This window comes from Cupressus sempervirens, chromosome 3, assembly GCF_028749045.1.
Source record: "Cupressus sempervirens isolate cs-2001-9-10 chromosome 3, ASM2874904v1, whole genome shotgun sequence".
In the NCBI taxonomy this organism is placed as follows: Eukaryota; Viridiplantae; Streptophyta; class Pinopsida; order Cupressales; family Cupressaceae; genus Cupressus; species Cupressus sempervirens.
In genome coordinates, this window is record NC_143120.1 from 768,511,986 (window position 1) to 768,529,509 (window position 17,524).

Here is a 17,524-nt window from a genome sequence, read left to right on the forward strand (position 1 = left end):
TTTAATGAAAATTTTAAAACCAATGAAAAGTGTGTACACAACTAATCAGAAATAATCATAATTTATAAACTGAAAACCCAACTAAACCACTAGCTAAAATAGAAATTTCCAATCAAAAATTAGAAAGATGCAACAAGAAAATATATTTATACAATGAAATTATTAGAGACCATCGGTTAAGAGAAATTTGCACAATTCCCAAGCATCTATTAGTTGGTAAAAAGTGATGTGAAAACATAAGTCTCTTCCTATAGACAAGCGGGATTAATAATGGGTCAAACATGTAAACTGACAAGAGCTTCCTTGATAGGCACAACATCATCATGAGTGTAAGAATGTTTTGAGCTTAGGAAGTGAAATGTGAAAAGTCAACAATATAATAATGGAGGAATTTTTTATTTTTTTTTAATTTGAAAGATAAAGCAACAAGAGGGTGCTAGCTTGTAGTAGATTTATGAACTAGAAGGCTAATAGAACAAAGAATACAGGTTAACAACAACTAGCACATTATCAGTGGATGGAAAGCAACCACATTCTTTCCACTATCATAAATATAGGTAGAGTAAGAGTAGTCTAGAGAATCAAAGCTAACTAAGTCCAAGCACTTAATATAACAGTTCAAATAATAACTAAGCCTCACATGACCATTACCTTACCATTCAGGGCTATACCTAGTATCAAAAAATAACTAGTTTTTTGGACCCTGAGGGTCAACAATTATCTTTAAACAAAAATTAGATAGACACATAGCAACTAAAAGTCTTAACCTCCACCCATAATCTTGGAGAGGAGGATAGTAGTCCATTCTTCCTTGAGGAACTATAAGAGCTCTTTGTAGCCATCATCATTTTCCATCTTTTCTCCATCAACTCACTCCTATAGCAGACATAAAGTCATTGAAAAAGAATACATCACCTTAATGGAAAACTTCTTGGTGATCTATAAGTGATTCATAATCCCAAAAAACTCCTTCCTCCATCCATTAACACTATCATCCAACTCCATCAAATGCTTGTTGAAACTTCCCACGAGTTCACCATAATTTACAATGGTATCCATGCTAGTTGTCTCCTTATCATTGACCTATAGGAGGGAGTTTATGGTGGGGGTAGGGGAAAGGGTTTGAGTAGGTATAAATGTAGGTGGCAGGGATGAGGAATGGGGGGAGAGTCTCTTTAAAAACCTACGGGGGGAATCATCTTTATGGCCAGAGAAATGCTTAGAGGTATCATTGAGGTTCCCTTGGACTCTTCAAAGCTAGTAGAATTGGCCTTTTTAAAGGATTGTTTTCTTCTCTCCTTAGCCAGCCTATTAGACCTATGTGCACTAGGAGTCTTGACATAGTCATTAGATTTGACAATAATAAATAGTTTTTTCCCCTTTTTTGGGGGGCCCTAGACATGATAGACAGACTAACAACCCTTTTTCTCTTAGTATCCATTGAATCTAGAGGGGAAGGGGTTTTTCCTTTACAAGTGGTTCTAGGGTAATTTTTTTTTCTAGTGTCAACCTAGGGATTTCTTGTGGACTTGATTGGGGTAGCCTCACTCTAGAGCACAATTTGGACAAAAACATTGATAGGGGGACACAAGGCATGTTGGAAATTCTAGAATTTGAAGATTAACTCTTGATACAAATTGGCATAACCTTTGCCACTTTCTTTACATTCCCTAATATACCTAACATTACTTTTAAGAGAATGTAGTAGAAAGAAAGGAATTGAAATGAGATCACATGATACCTTAAATGGTCCAGGAATAGGAGGTATTTCTAGTTTCCTAGGAGCACTTCATAGCTATAATGTCCTTATTTTTTTACTAATTGTTCATTGGCCCCACAAAAGATATGGTTAGGGCCATCAAGTTTTGAAATCTTGCTTATTTTTTCCATTTCTACCCTAAAGTGGGAAGGTAAGTATCTTTTGTAATGATGTCTTCATTGATTTCAAATCTAACATCATTAATGGTCACTCTTTGCTCATTCTTAAAAGAAATGAACTAGCGAGACACCAACTCATCATATCCCCTAGACACACTCTCCATGAAGGAAAAAATACCTCCCTCTTCACAAACATGCATAACCACAATATTGTTCCTTAGGTCATCCTCAATCTTGTTGGGTTTTATTTTGAGTTTAGCACCTCCCATGACAAAATTCCAAATACAACAAACAAGGTTAACCTAGAAAATAGCAGAGGAACAATTAAAATTATGAGGATTTTGATGTTAAGCTTTTAAACCTTCTCTAACATATCTTAACTCGTCATAATTGTGAGCATAATTATGTTTACATTCTAGATCTTTATCTCTTGTCCATACACATGAGAGGTGTCATTCAAAAAGGTAGAGGCTTTCTTGTTAATCTCATCATATCTTTTTGATTTTTTTTTTGGTAATGTTGCTAAATAAGTTACTATTACAGTGACACTTAAAAGGATCATAGATAATTATGAAAATTTCATTATGAGTAATAGCCCATGTCATCATGGGATTGTTAGTAGCTCTTTATGTTACAAAAAAATTCTAGTCTTGATCTTTGTAAATTCATCCTAATCAAAACATTATAGATTCCCTATATATTTCAAAATATCAATATAAAGATATTATTTACTCATAGTGTGATTTATCTTTGTAATGTTTTTTATTTGAACAACTTGGTTAAACTCATTTGGACAGTTTTTAAAAAGAATTTGTTAAATGATAAACAATTATTTTTTGCTAGACTAAAAGACTAGGTGTTATCAATTAGATCATGAGTACTATTAGCTTTCTAAGTCTTCTATTAAATTGATAAAGGGAGGTACCCTTTTCAAGATGATTGGTAAACAAAATAGTTATTATCACAAATCATGATTGAATTATTAAATAATAAGGGAATCATATTGAGAGACTCCTTAGGGATAAATTCTCATACTTGATTTCAGAGGCATGATTAAAAAGGTATATATTAAGAACCTAGCATGGTAAATATAGATATTAATTCATTTAAGTTATAGAATTTCATCAAAAGAGTTTAAAGAGACAAATTCTAAGTGTCCTCTAGCTCTGTCCTTCCTCTCTATCTTCTTCCTAATAGGATTCAATCTTTTAGTTGTGCTATTGAAATAGGGCATATGGTGACTTAGTTCAACATTTGAGCAAATTTGGTGGATTTTAAATTTTCTAAATTGGTTTTGGACTAACATCTTAAAGATGAGTATCAATGTTTTAACTTGAAAAGAACTAGATTGAAGCCTCATATCAAGAATGTCTAACCTATAATTGATATGGAAAGAGGTTTCACACACTTCATCATTTCAGATATACAAAAGTAGGAACATTATCAAGATTTTTTTCTATTCTTGTAATTAAAATGGTAAAGGAAAGAATGTTTTCAAAGATTCCTATTGTATTGAAGAAACATATATTTGACAGTAAATAAAAAATTAATTATATAGTTACACAAAAAATAATGGTTTGTCCTTCATAAAGATCCAAAATTGGGATATGCCTCTTCTAAACATGTATTTTGTATAAGACTTTGGTCTCGGGAAAGATTGGAGGTTTTCTTCTCCATTCTTTCCTACTAGTGCCCATTTGAATTGAGATATTTGAAATCCTACTTATTCTATTAAATAATTTACAAGGCTTTAGATGTTTACCGATGAAAATAAATATAAAAAAATCCATGTCATCATCGTTAGGCTCCACATGTACCATGTGATCCCCAAAATCTAACCAATAATCATATTTTTCTCAATCCAACTTGACTCCTTGTGCACATGTTGTAAAATCATGAGGATCGTGTTTGTGATGTGTGTGTGTGTGTGTGTGTGTTGTCACACATTATTGACATGAGTGGGGATGTGTTCCTCCTAGGCTCCTAGTATTCTGTAGTAGCTAATCAATAGCTCTCCAATTCATCAAATTGTTGTGGAGAATTGCCACCGTAACCAAGGAGTTGACAACCTCATTTCCTTCATGATAGATGTAGTGATGATTATATTCATGTAAATGAAGGATCAAGTTGTAGATGTCAGTGAGAATAGGTTCCACCTACCAACCTGTCCTAGTCTTATGCTTAACAACTTCCATAATGATCTTGGAGTCACCTTCAATCTCCAAATTTGTGATGCCAATGGAGGAGGCAAAATTAATATGCCAAAGAATGTCCATGCCTTTAGTGTGGTTGACATTGTGCTCCCTAAGGGGGCTAACATAGCAAACAATTAGCATTCCCTGGTTGTTCCTTTAGAATCCTACCTCATCCTAGCCTATGTTATTGACAACACCATCAAAGTTTAATTTGGACCAATCGAGGGGGGTTCCATATAGTCATCTCTCTGGAATCCATTATGGTATTGTCATACTTATTGGAGGTAGAGCTAAGATTATAGTTTTGGTAGATGCAAATGGCTTTCCTAAATGGGGGGGCGGGGGGGTGTCGGATTTTTTCAACTACAAGTAGTGATGTTTTCCTAGATTAACTTCAAATTAATGAGGAGGGTCATGTGTGAGAATTTTTTGGAGTCTTTGAAAAGTTGATTGTTTCTTTCTTTATAGATGCCCCAATAGATATGGGTAAGGACCATATTCCAAATAGTTTGGACCAAGGGGTGGCTAGAGGTGTTCTTACAATGAATAAATTACCTGATATCCACATTGAGGGCCCAATGAGATTGAATTTTATGAGGGCATGGTGCTAGATGGAGGTCACAAACTCATAAAGGATAAAAAGGTGGTTGATGGTTCCTCTACCTTCTTGCACATGATACACCTATTATCAAGGTTAAATCCTCTCCTACAAAGGTTGTCTAAAGTAAGAATTTTCGCATGCATCAATGTTCACCAAAAGAAAGAATTTGATTTTGGGTATGAGATGCAAGTTCCAAACTTTAGACCAATCATTTGGGTCTCTGCTAGAGGTTGGTGGTCATATCAAACATTGATTTGACCAAGAAGATACTAGTTTGAGTGAGGGGGCTATTAGATCTTATCATTTTGTTTGATAAGGGGATCCAAATATGCTTTAGTTGTTCCATGAGTTCCAAGGCTAGGTAGTCAACTTTTGGGTTGTCAAAAGGGGGGGGGGGGGGGGGGGGGAGAGGTAAGAGGAGCCCAAAACATCTTCAAAAATCTTTTAGCCATAAGAACTCCCTTGTCTAAACTTACACTAGCCACCTCCTCTTCTTCCAAAATAGCTTAATATACTCATAAAATAAACTTAAACACATAAAATTGCAAAATAAAGGGAGTCAAATCTACCTTTCATCCACAACCACTACTGATCCTTATGCAAATCAAATAGATCTAAAATCAAACTAAATACTAACTCTAAAGTCTATGGTCCAAGGATACTACCTCACTACAAAATTAGCTCTAGACATCTATCTACTAAGCTCTTATTAAAACACACACAATGAGATTAAAACAAAAAATTCAAGACAACCCCACCAAATAATTGTCCCCTTTAGCCCTAAAGGCTAATCTAACCACACATACTAAAACCAAACCTAGGTCAACTAAGAGAACCTAATAGGGGACAAGCTTGGATGCCACTACAAGAAACTTTAAACGGGTCAAAAAACTATGTAAATAAAAGAAAATACAAGAAACAAAATCAAATCAAATGAAAATAAATAAATAGACATAAAGGAAACTTAAAAGAAACTAAATAAATAAACAAATAGACATACAAATATATATATGTATGTATATATTTATGTATGTATATTGTTGGAAATATTATGACAAGCTAAGTTACTGAGAGGGGAGGGATGAATAAGTAACTTCTAAAACTTTTATCTCAATTAGCAATTAATTCTTTATATGAATTCTGATCTAACTTCATGCATGAGAAACTAAAAACATGAAAGCATACATAACACTTTGACACATAGATTTGGTGACCTATAAACCTTCCAAATAGAAGTAAAATTGGGGTGGGGATGATACCCACAAGCTTTAGTACTATAGTATAAAGTTGGTCGGTTAAGGCTTACATTGATTACTTCTGATGATCTACCCTATTAGGAGCAGGATTGCTAGGTCCACCGTGCAAAATGATTTACAAACATACAATGAAGTATGCACTCAATAAAGAGATTTACATAAGGCTAATAGGTCTTAAGATTCCCCTGAGTGTACAAATCACCTTGTTGTGATAGATGAATATTTGTTGCTCCTTATATTGTTGTAGCCTTTGTAATTGGCACTTCTTCTCTTCTATGATGATTAAATTACTTTCTTTTTTATTCCATATGTATATTGGATGTAATACAATACATTACATATATCAATCCAATTACACAATTATAGTCAGTCAAAATACAAGTTTTCACAAATATTACAAAGTCGGCTCAAATGTAGACACTCGGGTTCTGAGGACTAATTCGTTGAGGTTTTGATACTTAGCATCCATTGTCAATGCTCGACATTGTCATGCACTTAGTAGATGTAGAGGCTCAATCCATACAAATCACTTCCAAGTAGTCTTGAACTCAATCTGCACTAGTGACTCAACAAATGCTATGAAACTCGTCATATAAACTGAATCACTTGGTTACCACTATATATCATGGTAAACACTATCACCTCAAGCTTGGTATAAATTGAGTCACTTGGTTAACACTGAGTAGGTTGGTTAACACTAGACTCACATCACATCAACTATGAACTTGGTAAGCATTGCACAACTTGGTTTACACTAGTAAACTCGGCATACACTGAGATGCTTAGTTTACACTGCTAATCTTCACAATAGTTGTAAATACTTAGCATACACTAGAGTTTTTCCAAAGGACTCGGTAGCAATTGTAAAACTTGGTAACAACTGAAATGCTTGGTTAGCACTGTTAACTATACAATAAGCTTAGTAGATACTTACAATCTGAATAAGTGTATGTCACTAATAACAAACTTGACTATTATGTCAACAATCCCCCCCTTTGGCATTACTAAAAAAAAACTTATCCATCAAATTTGAATTCAAAAAGTTCCTAAGTACCTTTATCCATCACCTTGTGTATCCAACTTGGTAGAGTATACTATTTTTGAGATTTTTCAAAATTGTTTGAAAGATATATTCATGTTCATGGTAAGGCTCCTCCATAGTATAATATACAGTATACAATACATATGAATACATCTCCTTTCTATATACTTGTTGTACACTCTTCTTTTACATACAATTTTTCTTTTACATCTATCTCCCTCATTTGTTATTATTTTCTATACATGGTAAGGCTTTTTACATTTTTCTACAATACATTTTCTCCCCCATAACTTTTACACTTTCTCCTCCTTTACATATTTTTACATCTTTCTCTTGGTTTTGACATTAATGCCAAAGATTTATTCTATATATATTTACATACTAATGCCAAAATGAGACAAGAAGTCTAAATATACCTTCAATATGAGCACCAAGTTCTTGTCCTAGTCCTCTTACAAGACCTTGCATGTGTGCAATGCCACCTGCACTTCTGCTAAAAGTTCAATCATATGGTCTACAATAGAGAAATTATTGTCATGGGTGACGGTTTTCAAATGTACAGTGTGCTTTTGCAGTGCATCCATGTTGGGGAGTATCATATTTTGAATATCTACCAATGTAGACCTAATTCTTGCTTCTTCTCTAAGTAATTTAGCCTGCATATCTGTCAAAAATCTGATCTTCTTGAAATGTGCAGAGCTTGAACTTGGATCAAGCTACAATTGTTGAGCACTTGCTTTGAGATCTTCATTAATCTTGGATAATTTGTCCTTTATTTTCACAGTAAAGCTTGGAATATCACATAGTTTACCAAAAAGTAAAGTTCCATTTGTACAAGAAGTTTCCAAAGAACCCAAAATTAATTCTACTTGGTAAATGGAAATTTGTTGAGCAATGTGCTCTAACGCTTTATTTTCAAAAAATTTCTCTAATTTTTGTAATAATTTATCTTGTCCATCTAGATCTTCACTATACTTCTAGACTACTTCTACCAACTAAAATAAAACTAGCTGAGAAGAATCAATCTCTATACCTATAGCCTCTACCAAAATATTCTTGGCATCCTCAATGATTTTAAATTCTTTATCTCTTTCTTCTCTTAGTCTCTACTGCTTGGCTTTCTTTTGGAGTAACTCTCCAATTTTTTGCATTTGATTAGGAGTAAGTTTTGAAATATCCCAATTTGGAATCACAATTTCCTCATCAAGATCAACATCCTCCTTCTTTTCTTTACCTTTACCCAAAAGTTTTGTGCTCAATTTAGGCTTGGTATCAACTTTCCTTGCACTTATTGCTTGTGTACTTGGAATGGAAACAATAGTAGAAATAGTGGGGCTTGCTGCAAAAATTGATACTACACTTATTATCGAAAAGCTAGTAGAAGTACCTGTTAAAGCCAAAATTTGATGTATCCAAAAATGTTGAAGAGGGAAGAGTCTGCAACTCGGTAGATGAAGTACTTGGTACTTTAGTTAATGATGTGTTGAGCTGTATTCATGAAAAGATTGATTGGATGGTTATGCTTGGAGTGCTAGAAATAATCAATCCTACAGAGGCTGTCTCATGCTTTATGTTGTTGATACTTTGGTTAGAGAATGAGGAAGTGATGCTATAACTACTACAACAATCATAACTGGGTTAGTTTCCTCTATATCCTAAGTTTCTTCCTTTGTAGCCTCTTGCTCCTATTCCTCTTCATTATCAATGTTATCAAAATGTGTTGTCTCTTCATCATTTTCCTCTTCATCTTTCTCTTATTTATCATCATCATCATTATCTTTGTCACTTATTCTAACTAGAAAATCACCCAGTTTATGAAGAGGATATACATTCTTCCATGTATTTGTTGCATTCTTCACAACTTGCTCTATATCTTTCATCAATACAAGGCAAGTGTTGAATTTCAAGGTTAGTTTTTCTTCATTCTTCTTCATGGATTCCTTTACCTCCTTGTCAGTTAGGCTTGGCATAAGTTGCCTTAGGGTTTTCTCGTATATATCTTTAGTAGTTTTCTTTGCAAATTCCCATCTTGGCTTGATCTTATCCATCAAAACACTAGGAATCTAAAGTGTAAGCTAATTAGGTGAGTATTTCCACTTACCCATTTTATCCATCACCAAATTTTCAATCTGATTCAGTCCTCATCTCATACTTCAATGCCTTGAAGTTGGTTATGCTAGCCCCTAACTACAAATCCTTCAATCTCTCTTGGAAGGTGGGTGGAGGTTTCTTGAATATAATGTCTTCTCCTTCCTTATCTAATTTCTTCCTAGAGGATCTCCTGGTGAACATTTCCATGGATGGATTAGTAGGCTTGGTAATGATTACCTTGCCCTTTTTCTTTAGTGGCTCTTCCTCCTCTAATTTTTCATCATTCTCTGCTTCTTCATCTTCACATTTTCCCTTGGTCAACAGAAGAGTTTAAGTTATTTTTAACTTGGAAATCCTTTTCTTTCCTTTGCTAACCACCTGAGGGAGTTTGATCTCCAGTTCTATCCTAGCCTTGGCTTCATCATATATACCAAAATAGGTTTCCTTAGGATTAACTAGTTCATTAATTAGTGCCTCAATAATATCTTTCATTTCATCAATATCAACCTCATATCCAAGAGGTTTAACCGATGCAATTCTAGGCCTAACTGCTTGAATGTATACTTTATCACTATCTACCATAAAACATATATCATCCTTGTAATCCTCAACTAGTTTCTTGGGGATTCAAAATCTATTATTCATTTTCTCCTTGAATGCATCAAAATAATTATCCATAATACTATTATAATTTTCACCCATCTCAGCAATGTACTCATTAATTTGATAGAGTACAGGTACATCTTTTCTCCATACAACAATGCCTTTAAAGGAAAGATTTTTTGAACATAAAAGAATAAGCATGTCAATAGAGAGCCAAATTGACATGGATTTTTATTTGATGTTTTGATGCTCTCCATGTTCTTGTCGAATTGTTTCAATAGTAGCTCGGTAAGGTCAAAAGAAAGGTTGTTCTTGACTATCTTGTATGCCAAGTCTACTGCCTCACACAACACACTATTCATCTTGCTTGAACTGTATATCTTGTGTGCAATATGGATGCCAAACTTCAATTCCATATCAGTTACACTGCTTATTTTCATACCTCTTCTGTCCCACTCTGCTAGAGTTTTCTTCTCCAGTTCAACCTAACCTAGGGTTTTGTTCATCTTAGCTTTTGCAAGCATGGGGAGACTGGTGATCCTATGAATTATCTTCTTCATGATCAAATTTGGTTACTCCAACCATAGTTTTCCATTGTGCATCTAACTAAGAATAAACCTAATCAATTTCACTTGGGATTCATGGGACATGTGAGGAATATGGGTTAATCCTTTAACCTCAAGATATTGATGTTTAGGTTTCAAAATGTCATTCACACATAACCTTTCTAGGGTTTCATCCATGTCTAGTGAACCAATTTCTTGAGTCACACATTTAAAATGAGGACCAATGTCATTGATTAACAATACCTTGGAAGGGATTTGAGACTGTGCTCTAGTTGAGTCTAGGGTTTCAGTAGTTGCAAGAGTGAGGTTGAAGTCTAGTACCTTCCATACACCATGAACTAGCATATCTGAACCTCACTTTACCTTGCTACTACTAGATGCCATCTTCTCTCAGTAGGGTTTGAAAGAATTCAAAAACTTTGGTAATAATTCACTCCAATTGCTTGAATGGTTTGGAAGTTCATACTACATAATAGCTCTTGAAATTTCATAGTAAAAATGACTTTGATTTCATTCCTTTTATCAAATTTTTCCATAAATGCTTGGTATGAATGTTAGATTGAATTGGCAGATTGTCATCCACTTCCTTTTATTGAACACTCGGCAAGGTCTTTGTGACCAGGTAACCATATGCATCTTGATTACACCCGACCTTGCTTGGTAAAGTCTCTAACCCATCCTTCCTTGGTAAGAGAGTAACTTGACCTTGCTTGGTGATAACTTTCATTTGATACTTGGTGATCCCTTTTAAATCTTGAATGCTAGTTTGGATCTTTTATCGTATTAACTAAAATTGATATATGATGTCTCATTTATTATCACAATTCCAACACTCCTTTGAGAGATCAAGTAGAAATGGTGGAGTCACTCAATTCTTGAGTGACTTGTTCATAATCGCTTGGATTTGCATTCTTGGTAGACTTTGGAACCCTTTTTTGTCTCATCTATTTTCTAACGTTATCAGCCTTTGCCTTCTTTTCATCTTCAATTTTTTCAATATTCATGTAGTTCTTGGCAAGATGACCAAGTTCAATACAAATAAAAAAATCTTTTAGCACTATCTCTTTTTCTCAAATGACGCTTTACACAATTCATTCCAATGTGTCCAAATTCTCCATAGTAATGACATTTGTACTAGGTGTTGTAGTCCCAACCAAATATAGCTTTTACAATCTGTTTTATTGGATTCAATATCTTGGTTTTGCATTCTGATGACTTGTGTCTATATTTCTTATATTTGTGACACTTGCCTTCAAATCTTGGTCTTTCTTTGCATTCATTAGCCTTGTGACCATGTTGATTGCACTTGTAGCACTCTCCATTGAATTTTTCCTTCCCATTGCTCCAACATTTGTTTGATGTATGAACTATCTTACCATAGTGATTGCAAGTAGGTTTTTGATTCTTTTGAGCTCCTTGATTGGATGTTTCACCTTCTTCTATATATCCAATTCCTGCTTTTCCTTTTTGTCTATAGAGATTTTTCTCATTCAACTGATTCATGTTTTCTTGGGATTTCATCATTCTTTCATTGGTTTACCTTTCAAAGTTTAGATCATTCTACAGTCTTTCATTTTCTAAACTTAGATGTAAGATTTCTTTATTTGCATTGGTGAGCTGATTTATAAAGTCAGGATGTTGAAGGGATAAATATTGAATCTCATTGTATTTTCCTTCTATTTCTTCTTTTATCTTGTTTTTCTCTTCCTTAACTTCACATAGTCTTACTGACTAAATTTCTTGTTCTCTTCTTTGTTTTCTTACTTCATCTTACAGTGAACTATTATTTTCTAGGAGTACCTTGATTGCTTCATTAGCTTCATTTGGGCTTCTTGAATGAAGGTCTTTAATTATTTCTTCAATGTAGAGATGATCATTCATTTTAATTGCAAGATATATTCTTCTTTTTAGGGATTGAGAGAGTTGCTCCTTTGCTTTCTTGAGTTGGGCAATAGCCATTTCCAAATCTAGCTTCTCATTATCAATAGCTTTTTCAAGTCTGAATATCTCCATGGCCTTTGATCTTTGCTCAAGTTGTTAAACTTTTCTCTAAGAACCACAATGCTTTGATACCAATTATTGAAAATATTATGACAAGCTAAGTTATTGAGAGAGGAGGGGTGAATTAGTAACTTCTAAAACTTTTGTCTCAATTAACAATTAATCCTTTATACGAATTCTAATCTAACTTCATGCATGAGAAACTAAAAATATGAAAGCATACATAACACTTTGACACATAGATTTGGTGGCCTAGAAACCTTCCAAATAGAAAGTAAAACTGGGGTGGAGATGATACACAAAAACTTTAGTACTATAGTATAAAGTTGGTTGGTTAAGGCTTACATTGATCACTTCTAATGATCTACCATGTTAGGAGCAATAAGGACTGCTAGGTCCACCTTGCAAAAGGATTTATAAATATATAATGAAGTATGCACTTGTTAAAGAGATTTACATAAGACTATTAGGTCTACCTTGTTAGAGGATTTGACTGATCCACCTATTAGGATGAAGTAGTAGCTGATCTCTAATCTACAACTTGGTTTTCTCAATGAGATTCCCCTAAGTGTATAAATCACCTTGCTATGATAGATGAATCTTTTTTTCTCCTTATACTATTGTAGCCTTTGTAATTTTTACTTATGCTCTTTTATGATGAGCACGTTACTTCTTTTTTTATTCCATACACATATTGGATGTGATACAATACATTACATATATCAATCCAATTACACAATTAAAAAGTTGGCCACAATACAAGTTTTCACAAATATTACAAAGTCAGCTAAAATGTAGACACTTGGGTTCTAAAGACTAACTTAGTGAGGTTCTAATACTTGGCATCCACTATCAATGCACATCATCATACACTTGGTAGAAATAGTGGATCAGTCCATATTGATCACTTCCAAGTAGTCTTGAACTCAGTTTACACTGGTGACTCAACGAATATTGTGAAACTCGTCATATAAACTGAATCACTTGGTTACTACTGCATAGATCGATAAACACTATCACCTCAAGCTCGGTATAAACTAAGTCACTTGGTTAACATTGAGTATCTTGGTTAACTTTGGACTCACATCACATCAACTACAAACTCGGTAAGTACTGCACAACTTGGTTTATACTAGTAAACTTGACATACACTAAGATGCTCAGTTTACACTAATAATCTTCACAATAGTTGTAACTGCTTGGCATACACTGGAGTTTGTCCAAAGGACTTAGTAGTAATTATAGAACTTGGTAACAACTGAAGTGCTTGGTTAACACCATTAACCGTACAATAAGATTAGTAGATACTTACAATTTGAATAAGTGTATGTCATAATAATAAACTTGACTATTATGTCAACAATCTCCCCCTTTGGCATTAGTGACAAAAATACTTATCAGTCAAAATTGAATTCAAAAAGTTCTTGAGTACCTTTATCTATCACCTTGTGTCTCCAACTTGGTAGAGTATACTATTTTTGAGATTTTTCAAAATTGTTTGAAAGATATATTCATGTTCATAGTAAGGCTCCTCCATAGTATAATATACAATATACTATACATCTAAATACATCTCCTTTCTATATACTTGTACACTCTTCTTTTAAATATTGTTTTTTTTTTAAACATTTATCTCTCCCATTTGTTATTATTTTCTATACATGGTAAGGATTTTTATATTTTTCTACAATACATTTTCTCCCCCATAACTTTCACATCTTTCTCCTCATTTACATATTTTTACATCATTCTCCCCCTTTTTGACATTAATGCCAAAGATTTATTCTATATATATTTGCATATTGATGCCAAAATGAGACAAGAAGTCTAAATGTACCTTGAATATGAGTGCCAAGTTCTTGTCCTAGTCCTCTTGCAAGACCTTGCATGTGAGCAATGCCACCTGCACTTATGCTAAAAGTTCAATCATATGGTCTACAATAGTGAAATTGTTGTCATGGATGAGGGTTTTCAAATCTGTAATGTGCTTTTGCAGTGTGTCCATGTTGGAGAGTATCATATTTTGAATATCTAACAATGTAGACATGATTCTTGCTTCTTCTCTAAGAAATTCAACTTGCATATCTATCAAAAATCTAATCTTCTTGAAATGTGTAGAGCTTGAACTTGGATCAAGCTACAATTATTGAGCACTTTCTTTGAGATCTTCATCAATCCTGGACAATTTGTCCTTTATTTCCATAGTAAAGCTTGGAATATCACATAGTTTACCAAAAAGTAAAGTTACATTTGTACAAGAAGTTTCTACAGAACCCAAAATAGTAGATAATTCTACTTGGTAAATGGAAATTTGTTGAGAAATGTTCTCTAACACTTTATTTTCAAATTTTTTCTCTACTTTTTTGTAATAATTTATCTTGTCCATCTAGATCTTCATTATACTTCTGGACTGCTTCTGCCAACTAAAACAAAACTGGCTAAGAAGAATCAATCTTTATACGTATAACCTCTGCCAAAATATTATTGGCATCCTCAATGATTTTAAATTCTTTATCTCTTTCTTCTCTTAGTCTCTACTGCTTGGCTTTCTTTTGGAGTAATTCTCCAAAGGTTTGCATTTTATCAAGAGTAAGTTTTGAAATATCCCAATTTGGAATCACAATTTCCTCATCAAGATCAACATCCTCCTCCTTTTCTTTACCTTTACCCAAAAAATTTGTGCTCGGTTGAGGCTTGGTCTCAACTTTCCTTGCACTTATTGCTTGTGTACTTGGAATGGAAATAATAGTAAAACTAGTGGGGCTTGCTGCAAAAATTGATACTACACTTATTGTAGAAATGCTAGTAAACATACCTATTAAAGCCAAAATTGTTGTATCCAAAACTATTGAAAAGGGAAGAATCTATAGCTTAGTAGATGAAGTACTTGGTACTTTAGTCAATGATGTGTTGAGTTGTATTGGTGCAAGGATTAATTGGATGGTTGTGATTGGAGTTCTAGACACAATCAGTCATGTAGAGGCTATCTCCATGCTTGATGTTGTCAATAATTTGGTTGGAGAATGAGGAAGTGAGGCTATAACTATTGTAGCAATCTTAATTGGGTTGGTTTCCTCTATATTCTGAGTTTCTTCCTTGGTAGCCTCTTGCTCATGTTCCTCTTCATTATCAATGTTATCGAAATGTGTTGTCTCTTCATCATTTTCCTCTTCATCTTTCTCTTCTTTATCATCATCATCATCATCATCATCTTTGTCACTTAAGTTGACTGGAAAATCATTTAGTTTATGAAGAAGATATACATTCTTTCGTGTATTTATTTCATTCTTCACAACATGCTCTATATCTTTCATCAGTACAAGGCAAGTGTTAAACTTCAAGGTTAGTTTTTCTTCATTGTTCTTCATAGATTTCTTCACCTCCTTGTTAGTTCAACTTGGCATAAGCTACCTTGGGGTTTTATCATATATATCTTTAGCAATTTTCTTTGCAAATTCCCTTCTTGGCTTGATCTTATCCATCAAAACACTAGGAATCTGATGTGTAAGCTAATTAGGTGAGTATTTCCACTTACCCATTTTATCTAGCACCAATTCTTCAATCTACTTTTTTTTTTCTTCACTCTGAATCTCATACTTCAATGCCTTGAAGTTGGTTATGTCGGCCCCTAACTACAAATCCTTCAATCTATCTTGGAAGTTGGGTGGAGATTTCTTGAATATTATGTCTTCTACTTCCTTGCCTGATTTCTTTCTGGAGGATCTCTTGGTGAACATTGTAGTGGATGGCTTAGTAGGCTTGGTAATGATTACCTTGCCATTTTTCTTTAGTGGCTCTTCCTCCTCTGATTTTTCCTCATCCTTTGCTTCTTCATCTTCACCTTTTCCCTCAATTAACAAAAGAGTTGAACTTGTTTTTAACTTGGCAATCCTTTTCTTGCCTTTGCTAACCACCTAAGGGTGTTTAATCTCCATTTCTATCCTGGCCTTGACTTCATCATATGTACCAAAATAGGCTACCTTTGGATCAACTGGTTCATTAATCAGTGCCTCAATAATATTTTTCATTTCATCAATATTAACCTCATATCCAAGAGGTTTCATCCATGCAATTTTAGTCTTATCTTCTGGTAATTCCACTTCATAAGCATTTCCACTATCAAACTTCTTCAGAATCTTACAAGGTCCAAACTTCTTCATTTTCAACTTACTATAGGTTCCAACTAGAAATCTATTTTTCTTCAAGTGAATCATAACCTCATCACTAACTTCAAAAGATTTGTTTCTCTTTCTTTTATCGGCTCTCTATCTATACTTCTGATTACTATCTTCCAAGTTTCTTTTAACTTCCTCATGTAAAGTCATCACGTAAATTGCAAAGTCCTCAGCTTCTGCACTCCTTATCTTAGTAGACAATTATCTCAACTTTGTGGTTCCTTTAGGATGAAATCCAATAATAATCTCAAAAGGTGTTCTCTTAGTGCTTCTATTCACCAAATTATTATATGTAAACTCTACTTGTGCTAGAACTAAATTCCAATTAACAAGCTTATCTCAACCTAAAAATCTTAGCAAATTTCCCAACTTGTATTCACTACTTTTGTTTGTCTATATGTCTAAGGGTGAAATGTAGAACTAAAGTTCAACTCTGTATTCATATTTTTCCAAAGTGTTCTCCAAAAGTAACCAGTAAACTTAGTATCTCTATTTGAAACAATAGACTTAGGTAAACCATGCAATTTTGTCAGTTCCTTGAAAAACAACTTAGCTACATGCAATACATCAGAGCTCTTCTTACAAGGTATGAAATGAGCCATCTTTAAAAATAGATCAACCACTACCAAAATAGAATCATTACCTCATTGAATAGTTCCTTTTTTTACTTAACAAATTCTGCAACCTTTAAACATTCTTTGCACTTCTCTGTAGATGTGTGGCAAAATGTATCTCTCATAAATCAGTTTCATAATCTTATCAATCCCAAAATTTCTAGCAAGTCTACTTGTCACCCATTGTCTGTTCTTTAAAAACTTTCTAGGGTTCTACAAAATCTAGATCAGTCCCATACAAACACTTCAAGTAACCAAAACCAAGTACCTCAACTCTCATCTCTGTTAGAAAATTTCTTCTTCGACTCAAGGCATCAACAACTTTGTTTAACTATCCACTTTTATGCTTCAAAGAAAAGGAAAAATTCTGTAAGAACTCAATCCACTTTATATGTCTCTAATTCAACTTATTCTAACTTCCCAAATACTGCAACAAAGCTTTATGGTGAGTGTACAATACCAAATCCTAGGCATCAAATAATGTCTCTACTTCTTCAAAGCT